Source organism: Myotis myotis, unplaced genomic scaffold (genome assembly GCF_014108235.1).
Source record: "Myotis myotis isolate mMyoMyo1 unplaced genomic scaffold, mMyoMyo1.p scaffold_m19_p_6, whole genome shotgun sequence".
Lineage (NCBI taxonomy): Eukaryota > Metazoa > Chordata > Mammalia > Chiroptera > Vespertilionidae > Myotis > Myotis myotis.
In genome coordinates, this window is record NW_023416368.1 from 9,111,589 (window position 1) to 9,129,915 (window position 18,327).

An 18,327-nucleotide genomic window follows, 5' to 3' on the forward strand; every position below is an offset into this window, starting at 1 on the left:
AAAGAAAAGCAGGAACTCAGATTTTGACAGCTCCAAAGAAGTTCTTACCATCATACATTAATTTCTATTACAATGACATGAGTTGGTGTCTGAGTTTTCATTAAAATCCTTACTGGTCCAAATTAATAAAATTTAGCACCATTCTTATATGTCAACTGTTAGATTTCTGATTATTGTTACTACAATTTAAAAGTAAAAAAAAAACTCTAACACAAATATCTCCAAATAAAAATTTTAACGTAAAGAATTAACTGGTCCATATGTAATATTATAATATTGTATTTCAATATTAGCAATTTTATCTTTCAATAAAAAGTATTTTTGAGGCGTTCTCATACATATAAGAAAAGTGATGATAACATAATTTTTAATGGGAAAGAAAATAACCATTATATAAGTTAGCATCTGGAAGCTGTCAGCCATCAAACCCTAACACAACCCAAAATAAACAGAGACATGCCATGTATGTATGTATACATACATATACAGGGGTGTGCAAAAGTAGGCTTACAGTTAATAAAATATGATAACTATACAATAATGCAGTAATTAAAGAATAAATAAAATAATAAACTGTGATTTACATACTCAAAACTGTACACTTACTTTTGCCCACCCCTGTCTATGTGCACAAATTACGTATATTCTAATAATGAGAATTGAGAAATTAGAAAAGTGAAATGCTATATCTACACATGAAAATGATCTTTTATTAATCTCCAACTTCTATGAAGATCCAGCTCACTTTCAGACTAGGAGCAACTGTGTATCACAGTGCACAGGGGCTTTGCAATCAGACAAGACAAAGTCCCAATCCTCCAGCTTCTCCAAATTCCAATGTCCCCACTTATAACATAAGGATGATAATATCTACAATATTCAACATACAGACTAGAGGCCACATCCAAAGAAACAAAACCTAGACCCTTTGGGAGATAAGCATAGAGCATGATAATGTTCATTAGAACTCTTAAAGTTAAACCAGTTGTCTGGGACAGGAGCTGGGAGCCAATGAGCATGAGAAATCCTCTTGGGATGATGGACATAGTTTAAAATCGTGTAGTGGTGATAAGTGTCCACCTCTGTTAATTTACTAAAATTCATGCAATTGTACACTTGGAATTGGAGGATATTATGATGTGTAAATTATACCTCAGTAAACCTGTTACAAATTAAGGTGGTGATATGTAAGCACTTCTCTGTATGTAGGTAAAAACTGCACCTATAAAACCTAGAATAAAACAACAGCACAGAATAAAATAACAGCGTTTAACTCTTAAGATATATAGATTGTGGAGTAAACTATTCAAAGCTAATCTATGACTCATGTTGCATAAATTGAAAAGAGAATTATTATACAATTGTGACTTTTCTTTTGATTCTATCATGAATTTAATGGCTAAAATATGCCTTGAATAACAGTTACTCATTAACTTTTGTTTGGAAATCATGAAGGCACAAGTGCCCTGGGACTAAACTATTCTATGCTAACCATCAGGGTAAAATGAACAGCCTTTCTTTCCCGTCTCAAGGTGTTTTCATCCTCTAGACTGAGAACAGTTTGATTACACAGGCAGCACCGGGATCAGGAGTTCTGTCTCCATCTAGGAAGAAACAGCTGTCAGTCACATCTCTGTTCTCCTCCCCTGCTCCCCAGAGGACAACGGAAGCAAGCTGTCTCCTGGATAAGCACTCCTCCGAGAATTGCTGGCTCTTCATGGCCTGCAGCTGAAAGGCAGCCATTCTGCTCACTCAGTCTATTAGCCCTTTGACTTCCTTCCTCTGCACACAAATATAAATATAATGCCTAAGTGAATGATGACTGCTGTCCCCAAAGAAATTTCAATTAAACACTTGGAATCCTTAGGAACGGTACCTAGGGAGAATCCCAAACAGAGCTGCAATTTGTTATGTATTATTAAGTCTGGCTTCGGATTGTAAATCTTCCTGGTTTTTCTTTTCTTTTCTTTTCTTTTCTTTTCTTTTCTTTTCTTTTCTTTTCTTTTCTTTTCTTTTCTTTTCTTTTCTTTTCATGTTAGCTGGGGCTTTTAAAGAACCACCTCCCATATGATTTGAATAATTCTTTCCCAAATGCTAAGCAGAACAAGTATAATGGAGTTATTCCTGGATAGTGAGCCCCTGGTCCAGTTTAAAAAGCAGAGGGGGAAATCCCTTTGCCTGCTACCAGAGTTTGGAACGAGACAATCTTTCCTCTCTTCTCAAAGGGAGTGGAGGACACGGATGAATGGTGCTGGGATAGTCTTTTGTGTAGAGTTGTGTTTCCACTGACCATAATCCTGCAGCATCATATGCTTGAGAGCAAGTTACCAGAATTTAAGCTCCATGAGGGAGTATTTTGTCTACTTACTTCTGTATTTTGAGGGGTATATACAGGGTGTCCCTCAAAATGTATGCACACTTTAACAGCTGCTAGTTCAATTTTGATAATAAAAATGTATTTTAATAGACACAACCTTTATGGTTATTCAATGTATCTGTATATATTTTGAGGGGACCTAAATAGAAGGTTTTGCCTAAATAAATGTAAATGGATGAATGGAAGGGAGAAAGGAAGAAAGGAAAGAAGGGAGGGAGAGAGGGAGGGAGGGAGTAAGGGAGGGACAGACTTGGACAGAAGTCCTTGACAACTAGGCCAGGTCTTTCTGTTCCACTTCTGCCAAAATTTCATAAAATATGTCCTTGGCTACATTTACTATAGCATTATTTTGGAAGAATTTACTTAAGAATCAGATATTTGGTACAACTCATTCTTTCCTTTTACTGATTATTTGTTTTTCCCTATGTGTTATTCAGCTGAATGAAATGATTAGAGCTAATCAGATTATATTCAGAGATAAGAAATAAAAAGTTCCTTCTCAAAAAAAAAAATAAAATAAATTCTATAGGGTCAGTGGGTTGCCAAATCACATTTGCTCCTGTGTTGAGAATCTATGATTCATCCTCTTTGGGTTTGTCCAAATATAGTTTTTACAGAAATCACGATTATTAGCTCCTTTCCAGTACTGGGGTTTATGCCAATTACTTAAAATAATGTTAATACAAGAAATGCAAAGGCCCCTGAAAAACCTTATTTCTACCAAAGGCAACTATTAATTCTCCTACTAAAGCAGCAGTTTCAAATATTCAGCAAATAAAAATAAATAATTGAAAGAAAATTTAGTAAGTCCTCTCCCTTTAATACCAACTTTCTTTTTGTCACAGGCATATGCTTGTGGCCCTCAAACACAACTGATGCATAAATGATAAATGACTGAAGGTGAGTTTGTTGACATTGTTGACTATACTTCTGTCCCCTAAAAAGGAAAGCTTTGCGCTCCCCAGCACTCAGACGTGGGCTGATGGACACATGGCAGCTACTGAAGCCTGAATGGAAGGGAGGGCCTGTCAACATGGTTTCTCAAGTAGCAGTTCACCTCCTGGAACCCTCACTGATTCCTGCTTTTGAATATCTGACACCAAAGCCAAGAGGAACAGATCTCAGGAACCGGGGTTCTATTCCTCTGTAAAATGCCTATCAGCAATGCATCAGGAAGATGAAATTCCCTCTTTACCCTCAAAAAAGCTGCACTTCCTGTCCTTCTGTCTCTCAGGGCTTGGGACCCCAGAGAGACAAAGGACACTTGTGATGGGCTGTTTGGAAGCTCCGTATGTGCAAGTTTACCCCCCCCCCCCCCGCCCCCGCCAATCCATCTTTATATAAGTGCTGCAACGCTCCTTTCTTCTGGGGAGCCCAGGGGTTGAGGAAGCCTGCTCAGAAAACTTAAAGAGCAGACCTGACATCTTAACCCCCTTCACATTTCTGGTGTGCCCTATCTTTCCTGATGCTTTCCCAGCCACCAATCCCAGGAATCCAAAAGAGGAAGGAATGAGAAGTCTAGTCATGAGATGCAGAGTCCTGGCTGACTGCTGGAAGGATAAAGACAACACAGTCATGTGGATGGATTTCTTCAGGGACTTTTATCTTCATTGATAGTGTCATTTGATGGGCTATCTCCTTAGTGAGCCTTCAAAAGAAGTCTAGTTAGCTGTGCATTTTCTTTAATCCTCACCTGAGGACATATTTATTGATTTTAGAGGGAGAGGAAGGGAGAGGGAAGAAGGGAGGGAGTGAGGAAGAGAGAGACAGAGAGAGAGGGAGAGGGAGAGAGAGAGACACAAACATTGATGTGAGAGAGAAACATCAATCCGTTAGTTTCCATATACACCCCCACTGGGGATCAAACCTGCAACCTAGGAATGTGCCTTTACTGGGAATTGAATCCACAACCTTTTGGTGTAGGGGAAGATACTCCAACCAACTGAGCCACCTGGCCGGGGCTCCTTTTTTAAATTTATTTTTATAAATTCTGTAGATACATTGACCTATCAATTCTAGTTGGATTTCTGTTTTCCTCACCCCTGAATAGATTGAAGAAGAAAGCTTAGTTCTCAAACTAAAAAAAGGAACAGCCTTTTCTTTGGTGGTCATATCAGTCTAATTTTAGAGATTCTAGTAGATAAAGCAAAACATCTGGAAGTCAAATGCAAGCTTCATATACTACATAAGTGGGAATGAAACAAAAGATCAAGTGAAGTACTTCATAACTTCATGAAAGATCAGATAGTGCCTCCAAACTGCATGGTAGAAACATCAAGTTCTCAATGGCTGACCAATATTAAAGCTAAGCCCAAACAGAGAACAGAAGATAGCAAATCACAACTGATTTTGGTTTCTATATATTATTCTCAAAAAAAAAAAAGTCAAAGAAGGAGGAGAAGGAGGAAGAGGAGGAGGAGGAGGAGAAACAGACAGAGAAAGAAACGAAGGAAGGAGGATGGAAAGAAAGGGAAAAAAATAAAAGAAGAGAGAAATATATATTTTTTGGAAAAATGATTGATTCTAGGGCTGGGACAGAAATTATAGTTAGCCCGCTATACATCTGAAGATTCAACAAACCAGAAATTTAAAATATTAAAAAAAAACTCCCAGAAAGTTTCAAAACAACAACAAACTAGAATTTGCCATGTGCCCAGCACTATGCTGAATATGTGAGAATGAAATTATATGCAGGCACACCCTGCTGTACCCTATATGGAAGTATGGGTTTCAGGCAAATACTGTGTTGTTTTATATACGGGACTTAAACATTTGCAGATTTTTCTATCTGAAGGGGGCTCCTGGAATCAGTCCCCTATGGATACTGAGAGATGATTATATACAAGAGCCTGGAACATCTTGTATGCCAGAAAGTAAGAAAGCACTCAAAACAAAACAAAATCCCACAATGATGGATGTACATCCAAGGAACCCAACAGTCAACTGAAGGAACTCCTAGGGGCCAACTGGAACAATTTAAGCAACCAAATAGATAAAGCTGTATTGGTGTATAACCCAAAGTATAACATAAATATCTATGAGTCCCTGATAGCAGAAATTAATAACTGAGTAATAAAAAATGTGTAGAATGACAACTCTCACATGCAGAAAAATTCCAAATCATTTATGCAAATGCTCTAAACTCAACGAAGTGGAACATAACCCCTCACTCCCTAAGTATGAATGACTTTCTCCTAAAGACTTTCTCTTCAATGAAGATCAGGGTTAACATCAACAGTGATAAGTCTTGTTGATAGAATACACCCTTGATATAATACGATACTGTGAGAATGGCACTTGTACCTCTATAGCCCTCCTCCTAAAAACACATTACCTTACTGTAATCTGGAGAAAAATATCAGACAAAGCCCAACTGAGGAACACTCTATAAAATACCTTACCAGAATTCTCCAGAACTGCCAGGGTAATCAGAAACAAGGAGAATGTGAGCAACTGTCACAACCAAGAAAAGTCTAAGGAGACATGACTATGGAATGTGATGTGGTATTCTGGATGGAACCCTGGGACAGAAAAAGGACATTAGGGAAAAAGTGAGGAAAGTGAATAAAGTACAGACTTTAGTTAATAATGGTGTATCAATATTGGTTCATTAGCTGTGACAAATGCAGCATACTATTGTAAGATGTTAATAAATAGGGGAGATTAGCTGTGAAGTGTACAGATACTGTCTGTATTATCTTTGTAATAATTCCATAAATCTAAAATGTTTTAAAAGTTAAAACTGTTCTAAAATAAAAAAGTTTATTTTAAAAATTTAGTCCAGATATGTTCTATAACTTAATTTCATCCAGAAAGAATAAAAGGAAAAAGAGTGATAGAAAGGAGGAAATTATCAGAATGTAGGGCAATGGACTGGGGAAACTATTTGGCAAAATGTAAATTTCACTGTTTTCTTTTTTTGTAAATCACATCTAAATTCCCCAAATAATGTCTCAACTGTTACTTTGCACGGTAGCCATTCTTCGGTGGAGAATAAGAGGTCTACAACCTCATCTTCAATACTAACCCACAGACACATGGTTAGTCCTTTATGAAATTTAAGACAGAAGGTCTCTTTAATCATCTCAGATGAGAAGTACTTCATAAGAGATCATGCGCTGCTTCTATATGAATCACTTAATGTCATAGTAGAAACCAGGTGAATGCAATGTCCTCCGAAAAATCAAGGAACAAACATAAAAAATTTAAAAAGAAGCAGTCAAATGTGTTCTTTGATAAAATAGGTAGGTGACTCGGTTTAAATATAACAAATAAATAGGTCTCATAATTAATCTTGACTGACTTTCTCACCAAATATCCTGGCATTTTGGAGGATGGAAAAAAAAAAAAAAAAAAAAAAACCACCCTCAACCATCCTTCAGCAGCAGAAAGCACAGAAAGAGAATTTATCCTTAGGACAAAACTAGAACAACTTATAGGTGCGCTTGTCGTGACCTGTTTGTGGAAAAACCTCTCACTTGTCTAAAGTTAGTCCAGGGCAGGAATAGCAGGGGCCCGCGAAGCACACTGACAGTCTCTGCAGTGATGGCCTCACATCAAATGAGAATTAGTAGAGTGTCAGCAGAATTGCCTCCATTCAGCAAAGAGAGAGGGAAGGAGGCGAGATGAGAAATGACAGCTGAGCATGCTTCCCGTATGACTTGTCTTTTTTAGAATCTTGTTTAAATAAGTAAAAAAAATTAAAAGCCTGTACAAGAAAATTTTAGGGTATACATCTTGATGAATAGTTACTAACAATTTTTAGAGCACACAGTTTAATGATTTGTCAAGATACGTAATACGGTGTAGGCCATTGTAAGATCAATCCAACTTGTCTATGCATCAAATAATTTGAGAGTGTCATTCCCAAAGTTTATATTCAATCAAATTTGTAAGAATATATTTTTATTGATTCGATTTCAGAGAGGAAGGGAGAATGAGAGAGAGAAACATTAAATGATACAATGATAAGAGCCCAGTTGGTATGGTTCAATGGATGAGCATTGTCCTCTGAACCAGGAGGTCACGGTTTGATTCCCTGTCAGGGCACATGCCTGGGTTGCAGGCTTTATCCCCACTATGGGGCATGCAGGAGGCAGCTGATCAATGATTCTCTCTCATCATTGATGTCCTATCTCTCTCTCCTTCTCTCATCCTTTCTGAAATAATAAAAAAAATATATTTAAAAAAAAACACATCAATGAATTGAAATTGGTCTTATTTAAGTGTGAACCTTTTATAATCTCAACTCTATTCCCAAGGCTAACATTAGTCTCCTTCCCCATTGCCACTCCCTGATGTCACCCCATAACTTTGAACAATCCACCTGTCTCTCGATGGCCACATCGGATACCACTGAATAGTCACCCAGTGGGCTTCCTCTGCTTTGGAGTCCTCACTCCCTCCCTTCACAATCTGGATAATGACTATTGGTTCCACAACAATCATCTCAAATGTGAATTGCTGTTCAAAATCTTGGCTAAAAATCTCCAGGAACAATTATTTCTTCCTTTAGATTCCCAAATCACTTTATGGAGATCTTTATTGTAGCACTTATTCCCCTTAATTATAACTTACCTGTTAATATGTCTATTCATTGTATTATGAATCTTAAGTGGGCTAAACTATCTCTCCCTCTTTGCATTATGTAGCTACAATATACTTGTTCAATGATTGGGTGAAAGTGTCACATTATAAACTATTTCTGCCTGAAAATGTTGAATACTTAAAAAAGGTGAATAATTATGTTTATACTATTTTATTTTTTTCTTCAAAGGGAAAAAGATCATAAACATTTTTGCCTTCAATTTTCTTGTTTCTGCTCCTTGGGTTGTAGATGCTATTATTACAGGAAGTTTAGATATACTCACATTTAAGTTGGCTGGACTATGTCTGGTAACAGCTGATTAGAAAGAATAGAAGGAGCCTTAGAAGTCTCTACAGTTCTGCCTAAATTTCTCTTTGCAAACTCTGACATGTGATTTATATTACTAAGGTAATAATGGAGCTTTCTTCAACTTTCTTCACAGCCAGCCTACCAGACATCTTTAGTCTCCATCCCTGCTACTCCTGTGAGCAACAACAAAAGCAAAAAAAAACCACACAAAAAAGGCCAGGGACTAGAATGCCTTTCCAAGCTCTTCCTCACAGGCTGTGGCTGACTGAGCTTGGCATGCACGGCAAGCCGCTCTCCGGAGCAGGCCTGGTCCAGATCAGCTGGCCACAGCGTGAGGCCAGCAGCACAGAGCAACTATAGATTGCTGTACCCACCCCCCACCCTGGAGAAAGAAAGGAGAAACCAAAAAGACTGGCTCCGGATAAGGCTGTGGAGAGATTGTTGAGGGTGTATGTGTTTACATGTGTTCTAGTTTGGGAGAAAGAAGAAAAGGACTAAAGACACTTCCGGGGGCAGCACAGCATGGCGGTTGGCATCAGTAAGACAGGGGCTTAGAACTAGACTCCATCACTTACTGGCTGTGGATTTCAGGGAGTTACTTAATCTGATGGGTTTTTGTTTCTTCATTTATAAATGTGGGGGGAATTACATTAGATCCCCAGTGAGGCTGCTGAGGTGCTTTAGTGAGAAATGTTGACCATGGCACATGGCACATCATATCTCACTCCCATCCCAGCTTAGACTCCTCAGAACAATACACAGGATCAGAGTGTTTGTTATTAACAACCATTAGCATTGTACTAGCAACTTATAATAGCTTGATTTGTTGTGATGCTATGGGATGGAGCTCAATTTTTATTGATTGGTTTTTAGAGAAAGAGGGGGAGAGAGAGAGAGAGAGAGAGAGAGAGAGAGAGAGAGAGAGAGAGAGAGAGAGGAGTTTGTTGTTCTATTTATTTATACATTGATTGGTTGCTTTTTGTATGTGCCCTACCTGGGGATTGAACCTACAACATAGGTATATTGGGAGGACACTCTAACCGACTGGGCTGCAGATGGAATTTAGAGAGTAGAATGTGAGGCATGGCTAAATCTCTCAGGAGTTGTATTACCTTTCTCAAGTTACATACTCAGCTTTAGTTTCTGCATCTTTTAAATAAATGGGGCTAAAACAGTTGGTCTCCCCTGCAGCACTAATGTTGCAATCTCTAGAGTGAACTGGACTTTATTATGCTGTATGCAAAATGGAGAGGTGATAGTGATGGGTGTGGCAGTGAGTGGGTGTGTTCATAAAACAGGTATCCTAAGCAAATCACAGTCCAGGGGTTTGCTGGCCAATCCAGTTAACATGGTCAAGCCCTGTGCACAATAACCTAAGAGGCTCCAATTTGAGTACACAAATGAGTTATTTGCAATGAAATTTGTATGGAATTTCTATTCAACAATGGATTTTGTCACCTTCCTCTACTGTGATATTTTAAACTGGGAAACCATCCACAAATTCCAATTTCAAAAGACAAATATGGCTTTAGTGACAACTGAAAAATGCTTGCATATCAGAACCTCAATTCAGTAGCCTTTTTAATATGTCAGGAGAGCTTGCTACTTCAAATACTATGACCTGCAAAACCAGAGAATGTGCCATAAGAGGGCCATTACTGCCAGAACGCAATATACTTATTGCATGCTAACTCCAAGCTGACAGGTTTGAATGACATTACAAGAACAATGAAAGTAAAGAAGAAAATGGAAGGGAGAAAGAAAAGGGAAAGGAGGGAAGAAGGAAGGAGAATGCATTATTAAATGGGAATTCCTAGAATAGCAAATGCATATTGTCTGCTTGGCCCAAGTCTAAAAGGTACCACTTAGCTCTAATTTTCAGGGAAAGAGGCGGGGCTCCTACAGATATTACTTCATAATTTTCTGCCATTAAGTGTAGCTGAAAATGAATTATTTTCAAATGATGAACTATTTTAATATTAACACAGAAGGCATATTTTTTAAAGTTCACCTAGTACCTTTAAGGAATTTTAAGCAAGTTTCACTGCCCTACATCGATATCCAGATGGCAGCCACTGGTCTATTTAAGGCCAGTTTCTGTTTTAAGTTTGGTTAAAATGAGGGGGCCAGAATCAGACTTCCTGGGCTAGGACCAAACACCACTATTTTCTGTGTCAACTTTAGTAAGCTACCAACCATCCCTTCATGAAAGTATTCTGCAACATAAGGTTTTGATGGGATGATAAGCAAAACAATTTATAAAAACTCTTAACATAGTATCTGGTACATGGTAAAAACTCAATAAACATAAGCTGTAAACATTTGTAGGTATCTTTTAAATATTTTTAAATGCTATTGCTTTGTTATAAAATACATTGCACACACCAATTCACAATCAAATGTAGACACGATAACCCATATCATGGACTTACTGAGTATATTATAATGCCACTGAACTAGTTTCTCTAACCATGCTGCCATACAGAGTGAAGGGAAGGCAACCACTGGATTCATGATCCTAGAAGATCTACCTGGAGAGGGTGACATCAATTTTCTAAATCTCATTGATTTCCTAAGAAGCCAAATTCCATCCACACGTATTGTGTAGAGACCTATGTTTAAAGACACACTTTCCTCTCCATGCAGGTGAATTCACATCCCTCACCTTGGAGTATAGGGGCAAGAGCACCAAACATGTTCACACCAACCATACACTAGAAAGCAGCAACTCTAGTCTCCCTTCTATGCCACTGGAAGTCTTGTACCCAGTTCCAAAGCCATCATTTGCGCATTCCCAAAAGAATATGCCCTATACTAAGTGGCCCAAGGACATGCTAAATAGTGATGATTCTAACATTCCTTGAAATAATTTTTGAGTTGAAAGACTCAAAAAAGTTAGGAGGGAGGCTTTCTGATCAAGTTGTCTAGAATAGTTATTTTTCTGATAATAATAACAACAAAAACAGTTACAGTAACAATAACAGCAACTACTTAATATATACTAGGTATTGCTTTAAGAAATTTATGTAAATGCTATCTCATTAAATAGCCTTACAAGATGATAAGATCATTATTCCCATTTTATACACAAGGAAGTTGATGCTCAGAAGAGCAGTAAGTAGTTCTTCCGGTTCCACAGCTAGAAATTGGTGAAGCCAGAGCCCTGAAGCACATATGTGGCCCTGCCTATTCATTTATTTGCCCTAATAATAACAGAAATTCAGTCTAGTCCTCTAGACTGAAGCACCTCAGGAAAGGCTTCTCTGAGTACCTTTTCCCTCTTCATCTATTTCAGTTGCTGCCCACTGAGACAGTATTGCTTTTGTCTTTGTTAATGACTTCTGCATACTTGTTGGAATTTCTATTGCATGTCCCATTGTTTCTGGGCTCAAATTCACATCCATTTCTTCCTTATCTCCTGCTACCTTTTAAACACAATCCTTACCTGGTTTTGCATTTGTATTTGCTTATCATTTAGAAGAAAGGTTTGCCTCCTCAGCTTGGGACTCAGCCATAATGCCTACATGCAGTAACTTCCATTCCTGGCTTCCTGCATAAGTGTGTCTGAGTAGAATATTATTATTTTACTGGAATATGTAGGCCATGAAATATACAAGATAACTAACCGAATCAACGATCCTGAAAGATGATTCCTAAGTACTCAGGTGTTCAGTGCTTCCATTTTCATTGTTGAACTAATTAGTTTTTGTGCGATTAGAGTTTATGAATTCAGCCCAGTGCAAGTACATAAAACACTGCACAGGATATTTCTGAAGTGATAGGCTACATTATGAACCCCAAGGAATGAATGCATGCTCCTCAAGGGAATGAAACTGGGGCAAAGCCAAGTGCCCAGTGCCAGGTGAAATGAACTCTCGCCTCCTGACCCCCTCCCTGCAAGGCAGAACCTCCGGCTCAGCTGTTACGAAGCTGATCCCCAGGGAACAAAGCCTTTTTCACTGAGATGGGTGCACCTACCAGCTAGGAAACCGCACTGTGATTCAACCACCGTTCCGGTGCATGCACGACGAAGGAAGCAATTTTGACAAAGAATAGCAAGAGCTATCCATAAAAATGTAGAACAAAAACACAAAAAGCATAAAAGGTATTGATAATTAATTTAAAATACCATAAGGAAACCATAGCTAAATTGAGGGGGGAAAATAGAGACTCAACAAAGACAGAGGGAACGGCCAAGGCTATGAAAGCGAATGCCCCAGCACTTTGGATTGCAATTGCGATGCCCAAATTTTTTCCTGTAATTATGGTTCTACTTATCCCATCTCAGATGCATAGAAAAACTTGAGTGGATGGGGGATGACTTCACGCTGGGAATATAGAAATAAGTTTGAACAAATTGCCCATTTGTGATTATTTAAATAAAACATCGTAATTGTAATATGTTGGTCGATAAAGGCAATTTTTTTTCCTTCTTTCTCTTTTGTAAAAGAACAATACACTAAATGCTATCTTGAGTTTTTTTACAGCGTTTCTGTAAATACGGTATTTAATGCCAGGTGCCCCCTCTATTTTACATTGTGATGGGCTCTGTACGGGGAGGAGTAAATGCACTGGGAGCTGTTTGCCACACTAGTTGGGCTCTGACAAATCATTAACAACATTCTCTGCCTGGGCATTGTCTTCTAGGATGATAACATGCAGCTTGACTCAGTGGCTCACATTTAGCGGGCCTCACTTTTATCACATTTATTTTACCTAATTTATTTCAATGGTGGTTCCCTTACATAGTTATATTGGTCATCCCTGTTCTATTTTAAAATAGATCTTTTAGCCTTAACCGGTTTGGCTCAGCGGAGACAGAGCGTTGGCCTGAGGACTGAAGGGTCCCAGGCTCGATTCAGGTCAAGGGCATGTACCTTGGTTGTGGGCACATCCCCCTACTGGCAGCTGATCGATGTTTTTCTCTCATTGATGTTTCTAACTCTCTATCCCTCTCCCTTCCTCTCTGTAAAAAACATCAATAAAATATATTTAAAAAATAAAATAGATCTTTTATATTTGTATATAAGTTTCAAAATATAAATTTTATTTTTAAAATATAGCTTTTAAATTAAAGAGGTTGTCCTTCTTTTCACTTATTCCAAACAGAACAGAACAAAACAAAACAACACACGTTCTGTTTTGCTCTCAATAACAATAATAACAAAAGATAGTTTTTTTATTATCTTAAAAGGATGGAACTTCCTGCTTTGAAAATAAATCTTTCTCGGGTATGGCTAAGGAGGTTTAGACTCCCCATGTCATCACTTCTGCAGGCACGCATATGCCTTGAGAACAGTTAAAGGGCTTGGTCATATTTCCCAAGGTACCTATCTTTTGATCTTCAAAGAGTTGCTAGTTGATTGGATTTTTCCACTTTTTAGATATATATTTTTGAAATAATTTCTTATTTTAAGTAGAATTGAACAAGCTATTTTTTCTCAATATATAATAAATATAACATATGGCTTAAAAGCCCATTGTGAATAAAATGGAGGTCTACATATTAGGGACCTGAAGAAGAATGAAATATAATCCCTGCTCTCAAAATTAAGGGGAAGACGTAAGATAATGTCAAACATAAAAGCTGCTGTGGATCTCAAATGGTATAGAATTAAGAGGAACTAGAAATGATGATGGGTGGTAGAAAACTGCACTGCTGCTGACTCCTGGGTTCTCACATTTACACACAAAACAGAAGGAATTCAAAGCCACCTAATTCAGCTGCTATTTTAGGTCTTGGATCTTCTTGAAAAATGTTTGGTGAGTGAAAGAACTAGACATCCACGGATACCCAGACTCTGCTTGAAGCTATATTATGATAGGGAGGTCACTTTCTGTTAAAATAGCTCAACCCCACTGCATTCTGAAAGGTGTTCCCTGTGGTGAATTGGAATTCTGTAAGTATCCTACTTCCTCCCTCGGGATCATGCAGTTTATGACTGTGTAGTTAAGAGCATGGCATCTGGAATCAGCCTGGGCCCAAATCTGGTCTTTGAAGACAACTCTCTGATGTCCTCTTTCCATGATGTTCCTTTATACCATAAGGTGACAATGTTGAGAAAAGTTAGGTGATATAATTAAAGTCACATGTCTGTTAGGTAACTGACAGAAACATAGCAAAAACTGGGATAGCCTAACAGTCCAATGACTTTGCCATTAAGAAACATTTCAGAAAAGTTTCAAAAGTTTTAGCCAGGACAATAGCATGATTTCTTCTAAAATAAATGGCACCACAGGGGTCAAGGTAGATTTCAATATTCCTAATAACCAATTGACTCAAATGTTTTGTGAGAAATTAAGGATATAAAAAACAAAATAAATTATCTTTAAGAGAAAGAAGCTTATTGAAACTAACAGGGATCTTTGCTATAAGAGCCCATGGTTTCCATTCCCCATACCTTTTTTCTTTTTCCCCCATTTCTGTTTTGAAAACTAAAGTTTGGACATGTGACATACACCTCATAGTTGGAGTGACTCAGTAATTTCCTGATAATTTTTTCCTAATTCCACAGTCTACCTACTCACACTGCCTCCTTCACATTTACCCCCCAATTATTAACATAAAACATAGGACAGAGTGTGCTACCTACCTCTTTAAAAACTTTCTAATGCACCCCAAATATCTATTGAATTATGTCCAAACATGTTGGTAAGCTATTTAGCATTATTCTGATTATCCCCAAGTCTGCCTACACCTACCCAGCTTCATCTCCCACTGAAAAGAGCAACCTTGCAAAGAGTTAATAAGCTCAATGCCTGATATATTCCAAATGGTCAGTAAACTGGAGCTATTATATAATAGCATTTATCTTAGAAGACATGGCCCCTTCTGAAACTATGTCATTTATTTATTTTTTAACCAATATGTATTAGAACATTATTCTAGGCACCAGGGATATGGTGATTGAAAAAACACACACAATACTTCTCAGTTTATATTTTAGTGGGGAGACAAGAAAAAATGAAACATATATTTTGTTACATAGTGATAAATACTAAGAAGAAAAATTAAGCAGAGAGAGAGGATAAAGTATATTGCAAAGGAGGGCTTAGACATTGAGACGGGTGACCAGGAAAGACCTCCCTGTGAAGGAGACATCTGAGTCAAGAGCTACATAATGTGAAGCACTGTCTCATATCTAGGAAATTCCATCTAGAAAGAACAGCAAAGACAAGTAGCAGGAGGTGGAGTGTGATGGTTGTGTTTAAATTCTGTGAGGCCAGTGCAGCTAATCAGATTAAGTAGGGAGTACACTAGCAGGAAAATGATTCAGAGATTTCACATGGGGGAAGAGCATTCAGGGGCCTGTAAGTCATATGGAGGATTTTGCTTTTTCCTTTGAATGATATGGAAGGGACTTTGGAGGGTTTTGAGCAGAGGAATAAGACTGGTTTCCTTAACAGATTCACACTTGATGCTATATCAAAGATAAGTGCAAGTTTTTTTTTTTTTTTAAATATAGTTTATTGATTTTTTACAGAGAGGAAGGGAGAGGGACAAAGAGTTAGAAACATTGATGAGAGAGAAACATCGATCAGCTGTCTCCTGCACACCCCCTACTGGGGATGTGCCTGCAACCAAGGTACATGCCCTGACCAGAATCGAACCTGGAACCCTTCAGTCCGCAGGCCGATGCTCTATCCACTGAGCCAAACTGGTTAGGGCTAAGTGCAAGTTTTTAAGGTAAAGAAGAAAAATACCTCATCCCACTATATCCAGTGACTGTATCTATAAAGTTTTTGGATCCATCCACATTTTTCCATCTAATTCTCACTGTCTTAGCCCAAACCACCATCATTTTTTACTCTAATTTAACACAATATCATCATAAGTGGTTTTCCATCATTAGCTCTAGTCCTCACTTAATCTGTTTTTAGAAATTAGGATGATTACTTGATCATATGAAGTCCTACAGTGACTTATTGACTCCTTTCAATCTGCAATGTCTTATTCTATTTTGCCACTTTTTCTCTCTCAAATGGCATATCTCTAGCATTCTGACACATTCTAGAACTCTTCCCCATATCTGGACCTTTACACATATGTCCCTCTACCTAGAACTCCCCCTCCCCCAGGCTTCTGAAATAATGCCATCACTTCCTTCTGATCACAGCTTAAATGGTAGAACCTATTTAAGGTAGGCTTTTTCTGACAATTCTGTATAAAGTATGTTACTCCCTATTACTCACCATTCATTCATTCATTGATTCAGCTGGTAATTATGTGCCTATGAGCTAGATAATGTCCTAAATACCATTTTTTCCTCATTTCATTTATTCTAACTTGTGACCATATTTTATCCTTGCTTCCCTACTAGATCCCAAACTCTATGAGAACAAGAGCCATCTGGGTTTTGTTCTCCACCATATTCTTATGTGACAGGTGATCAAAAAGTGCTTGTAGAATAAATGAATGATGTTACTCAGGATTTGCTATTTTTTTCCCTTTAGGATTCTACTATAGAATTTCATTAAAAGTTTATATCATAGGTGGTTATAAAGAGCTCTTTTACCAATGGCACGCAACTTCCTTGAGACAGATACTATCATTACTGTATCTTTTGGAAGTTCTAACTTAGGAGTTTTGTAACTATAATTATTTTTGAATTGATGACTGGGTAGACATTTGGGGTTTTCCCCAGTATCTCAAATGAAGACTTGACTCAAGGAGACTTGAGTTTATTTCATTTTAAAAGGGTACGTGGAAAAGTACTAAGATTCTTGGACAGTTTAACAACCAAGTAGGTGTACTATCTATACTTCAAACCTCATGACTTTCCATTAGTACATGAAACAAAACAAAACAAAAACAAACTCCAGTGGCCAGAAGCAGACAATCCGTGCTGCTTCTCTCACCTTACTTACAGAAGGGTTTCCTTCTTTACCCACAAAGGTCCAGCCACACTGGTCTTTCTCTAGCCCTGAACTATACTGAGCATGTTCCCTCCTTAGGCCTGGGCACCTTGTGCCCCTCTATCCAGAATGCTCATCCTACTGACTTCCACAAGCTTCTGCTCCTCCTTCCGTTTCCAATTCAAATGCCACCTTTGCAGTGATACCTCTTCAGAGAACTCTGTGTAGAGAGTCTTTCCCCCACTCATCTCCAAAGTGCTCTATAAGTGCTCCAAATATATTTTTCCTTTACATTCACCACTCACAGAAATTACTGAATTTATTTATTTGCAAATCCATGGCTGATCTCCTCACTAAAAAATGTAAGTTCAGTGGAGCACAAGTCTTGGTTTGTTCACTGCTATTTTCTGTGCCTAGAACAGTGTCTGGCACATAGAACAAGCATAATAAATACTTACAGAATGAATGAACTAATGCATTCGCAATTAAAATACTCCACTGGCATATATTACAAACAGTTGCCCAGTGACTAGCTCCTGAACTGTGTGTAAGCTAAAAACTACAAGATATCATTAAGAACAGAAGTGGGACAACTCTAAGTTCTAACCTGGAAGTCACATAAGTCCCCAAGTATCGAATTTTTTCAAGGAAGAAAGGAGGTTTTCTGGGGTAAATAGTGATGGACTCTAACATGGGCAATTACTTACTAAATTTCCAAAATTGTTCTTTCTCCTCCTTGGGTCTCCAGGAACTAATATACTTCCTGGCTCACAGGAAATCTACAATAGATGCTTGTTGAATTGATCTGAAATTAGAACAAAACCTACACTAACTGCCATAAACTCCAGCATCACTCAAACTATTTTTAAACCATATTTACTTATTTATAAGTACCATTTAAATAGATGAATATAAATTTTTGTCGGCTAATTTCCAGTGATTTACTGAAATGCTCTATTTAAAAATGTCAAGTGGCCATTAGCAGTAAACTTCCAAGAATTTATCTGCCATAATATTCCTACTTAAATATTGTCATTGCATTATTTCATTTTATTGGTTTATTTTTAAAATTCTTTCTGAAATCATCAACAGTTTTTAGCAATTTGTTCTCAATTTAAGGTGATTAGAACATATGAGGCAGAAATGGGGAAATGCCCCATAGATTTACTAAAACATCACCATACCTACTTGCCAGTAG

General features: G+C 37.8%; 1 protein-coding gene across 1 annotated transcript in view; it reads right to left on the reverse strand.

The window, feature by feature from the left end:
- TENM2 (teneurin transmembrane protein 2) overlaps window positions 1-18,327 on the reverse strand; it is an 897,969-nt gene that overhangs the window by 849,260 nt on the left and 30,382 nt on the right. The window lies entirely within an intron of this gene.